This window comes from Apis dorsata, unplaced genomic scaffold (genome assembly GCF_000469605.1).
Source record: "Apis dorsata unplaced genomic scaffold, Apis dorsata 1.3 scaffold_149, whole genome shotgun sequence".
Classification (NCBI taxonomy): Eukaryota; Metazoa; Arthropoda; class Insecta; order Hymenoptera; family Apidae; genus Apis; species Apis dorsata.
In genome coordinates, this window is record NW_006263440.1 from 502,033 (window position 1) to 506,344 (window position 4,312).

General features: G+C 48.4%; 1 protein-coding gene across 4 annotated transcripts in view; it reads right to left on the bottom strand.

The window, feature by feature from the left end:
- The window catches only part of LOC102671059 (Krueppel-like factor 6), a 236,668-nt gene that overhangs the window by 56,489 nt on the left and 175,867 nt on the right, over positions 1 to 4,312 (bottom strand). The window lies entirely within an intron of this gene.

Below are 4,312 nucleotides of genomic sequence, written 5' to 3' on the forward strand. Positions count from 1 at the left end.
CCTCGCCAATTTTCCTTCTGACAGCTCGGACACGTTTTCGAGATTCTCGATAGCGATTCTCCCCCGGCGTTAATTGAACCCGAGATACCTTTTCTCCATAGGGAACGGATTCTCGATCTTTCTTTCTTTTTTTTTCCCCCTTCTTCCAAACGCGTTCCATTCGTAGATCCATTCCGTTCGGAGATGAATCGTTCGAACTTCGAGGCTACCTGGATCGAACGACACGGGTATAGATAGATAGATAGATAGATAGGTAGAGGAGCCATCTTTGGAAAATCTCGAACCAATGTAAGAAACCGCTCCTCATTCGTACTCGATCGTCGAGACATCTTCTTTGAAACGTGAAGAGGCTAATAATCGGCCCTCTTTCTCTCCTCCTCTCGCCGTCCCTGGATCAAGTGGAAGGCAACAAGAACGCCCTGTTTAACCCGCTCCGATTTTTTCCGGGTAGCTAAATGGAAGAACGGTGTTAGCGGTGGAAGCGGGTACGGTGGTTATAGGCCTATATATATATATGTATATGTATATGTATATACACGCGTGTGGAACGACAAAAGGGACGACGAGACGCGGGCTTCCGCCCGTGCCTCTTATCGTTCTCTCCAACCGATCCAACCGTTAGATCTCTTTCATACAGAGATACCCGCGCTTCCCTCTTTGGCCTTTGCCTTCTTCCACCTCGACCTCTCCCCTCCTCTCCCCCTCCTCCCGAGACTTACGAATAGCTTCGTCCCACCCACACGAGACACCCACTTCGGAACAACTTTTCAACCTTCCGGCGATCCCCGGCTTATTGTTTGCCCCGTTGTTCCAAACCATTCCTCCTTCGTTTCGAAAAAAGTGTATTCTTCCTCTCCTCTTTGTACTTGGATGGGGCGAACGCGTGCCATCGTTGTGGCCCCAAAGTTTTATTCGTCAAAGATTCGTCAGAGATTCTTCGAGGTCGCTTCGTGAGTGTTTCCGTGAGAATAGAAATTGCGCGCAAGAATAGGGTATTTCTTGATGAGTTAAGAAATAAAACGTGGAAGTATTCGTAAGATTGTCTCCTCGAGAGTAAGTTCCTCGAGCATGGCAGCCGTGTTAGTTAGAGGTGCAAATTGAGATAGACATCGTTGCGCTGTCTGAACATTAGCAAACCAAATATATTCAATACCAGGCAAACGTAACTAATACTTGGCTGAATGACCACCTGGGACTGCGTACGGTGTCTCGTCGGTTAACGATCTCGACGATCGATCCTACTCGAGAGAGAGAGAGAGAGAGAGAGAAAAAACGAGAGAGTTTTACATGCGAAGAGACGCGCCGAGGCATCGACCTTTCGACGTTAATTGAAAAAAACTTAACACCCCCTCCTCTCGAGCCACGAATCGTGGACAATACCGGCTTATAACTTTTATTCGCGATTACGATCTGACGTTATGCGGTTGCGATATTATCCGAAGGGGGATTCGGTTTTAATTTTCCCGACTATTCGGTATTGGCGTCGTTTTAATTAAAGATCATCGGGTCGATCGATCGGTTGAGAAGAGCAGCCCTCTCCTCGAGGGAGGGGAATAATTAGCGTGTACGGTGGGAAACCGGTGACGTGAGTCGACACATTCCACGGTGGAACGATGGAAGAGGATTATCCGTCCGGTTTTTAACTGATAATGTATTGTCGGGGGAACAATGAGCTGCGAAGGAGTGATTTAAAAGCGTGTATATATACGTGCATATACACACACCTCTCCTCCTCTCTGTCGTGAGTCACGTGTCGATAGCTGAGATACACCTGCGCAAGATCGAGGATCTTTCCTTATGCGTTTTATAGCGGATTATTTGCCGCATTGTGTAGGTCGATTCTCATTAATTCCGCGCGGACGCGGCCTCGTCGATGCTGCTCGTTGGTCGGTTAATGACGAAGTCGAGGCAGGAGACAGGAGGCGCGCGGAGATCTGCTGGCTCCATCGATTCTCTCGATGGAAGATCAAAGAGCAAAGCGTGTCCCAAGGTGGCAAGGTTAATTGCCTCCAATTACTCCCCTCCCAATTTCTTTCGATCCATCTACCCTCCCCCTTCGAAATTTTTCGAAACGCTCCCTTTCGCGATGCAAATTCTTCGAGCGAGGATAATCGAACGCGTTGCCAGCTCGAGCGAGTAACTCTCCCTACTGGCTGGATCTAGACGCGGATACGTTTAAAATTGCATTTCTCCTGGGTGCTGGACTTGCTATTACCGCCAGGTATCGTCCACACTATCGGCTCCCACACGAGGCCCGATCACTCCGCAATCGGCTTTGCGACGACGACCACGACGACGACGACCACGACGCCTCTCTACACCTGCGAGCTTATCTCCTGCGGTTGCTCTCTATTTCTTCGATCTTCCTTCTTCGCAACGTTTCCACGGAGGAAACGAGGATGGAGAAGCGAGGATAGAGGAAGGAAGAGATGGGAAAGAGAGAGAGAGAAAGGAGGGGGATGCCGTGGAAGCGGTGTCGTTTATTCCCATTTAAGTAGAGTCAAGGTGACGGGACGTTGCGCACACAAATCAGTCAACCCTCGTGGCGAAGGCTCCGCCGAGGCGTCCAATCCATCTCGATGAAATCACCCTCTTCGGGCCCTTCTCGATCGTGCGCGCCTCCTCGCCTCCTGTGTATCCGAGGCGAAACACACCGTGAGAAAACCGATCGCCATCGAGCGGTATCGAGCTATGCTATGCATAAGTATCTGGATTTCCTTTCTTTTTCTCTTCTTTTCTTCTTTTTTTTTTTTTTTTTTTTTTTTTTCGTTACGTCGATCTCTTCGATCAGCGCCGCGGCCGGACAATGATCTTGCGTCAGTCGCTATTTTCGAACGCGCTCCGATTCCGAGCACCGAGGTCGAGATCGAGATCGATACGAACGAGTGCTTGCACGCCGATCGAGAGGTCTCGAAGAGGAAGAGGTTTCTTTCGTCGAAAAATAACTCAACCTCGCTTCTGAAAAGTTTCAGCTTCTGAAAATTGCGGTCGTCGAAAGCGCTCGAGCCAAAAGCCCCATCGTCTCGTATCGAAGAAATTCTCCGTAAACGCGAAGCGTTTATTTGCCGTTCAGTTGCAATAAACGTAATTCAGGGGACACACCGCCACCACCTCGAGGACGCATCTTCGTTTACGAAGAGGAGGAAGAGGGAAAAAAAAAAAAGAAAAGAAAAGAAAAGATGGAGTCGCGTTAACGGCGGCGAGCGTTTATCTCCGACTCCCCATAAAACGAGATATCTCTCCCTGAGTGGCCGTTTTTGTTCCTCGCCTCCTTTCCCCACCTCCTATCAATTCTCCGCCAATTCCACCTGCCCAAACGTTAATGGATCGACGTAATTCAACCCGTCACCGGATGTCGCTCGTTACACGCATGGGGCGTCGTGCCGATTATCGTGTCGCGTTAATTAAAAATGCAGGTTGGTGCAAATGGCGCGACGCGAGAAAGCTGATATCAAGGCGATTATACGGTGGGAGGTGGTCGATCCTGGTCCGGTTTTTCGGCTCGTTTTATGTAAATACCCGGCCCGGATTTGTCGCGAGAAAGAAATTATTTAAAGAAGGGGAAGGAGGGAGGAGGAAAAACAAAAAATATAGAAAAATATTCCTCAAACTCGATAGGTTCGTTTCTTTTTATTCCCCGTTTTATCTCTATACAACTATCGAAAACACTTTTAATATACAATAACGCAAAATTTTACCACCGTAAACCACGGTGAACGGGGAGCGTATATCGGAAGCGAGGAGTATAAAGGTGGCGGAATACACCGAAAAGTATCTCCTGTGGACGGGCGAACAGCCTCGAAATGGGATACCCGTGTACCCGCTACTCGTGAAGATAAAAGAAGCATCGGTTGACCGAGTAACGTAACACACACACACACACATATACGCCGCCTTTCCGTGGAATCTCCTTCCTCCTGGAATAAGGAGGAAGGCAGTTAACGGGCTAATTACACTCGTAAAGATTAATTAGATTAACGGTAACCTATCGGAGGGGAGGGGGGGTGTCCTATCGTTCCAAGTATTATTCGTCACGTCGAAAGCAAAAGAAAGCGGCATGCTTTCTCGTATCTTAAGTATCTCTTATCTTTCGAATACTTTTCGCGCGACGAAAGTGTGTATAATCGTAATGGTAATCGAGGTAACGAGCGATGACGACGAATGCGTAATTGTGAGACTGGGAGGGGAGGGAGGAGAGGGGAGGCACGAAATTTTCTTCTGTCTTTTCGGCCCCCCTCTGTAATGGGTTTTTAATATCCCGATTAAATCGGTACGTCGATTCGTTTAAGCGAAACGATTTCTTTTTTTTTTT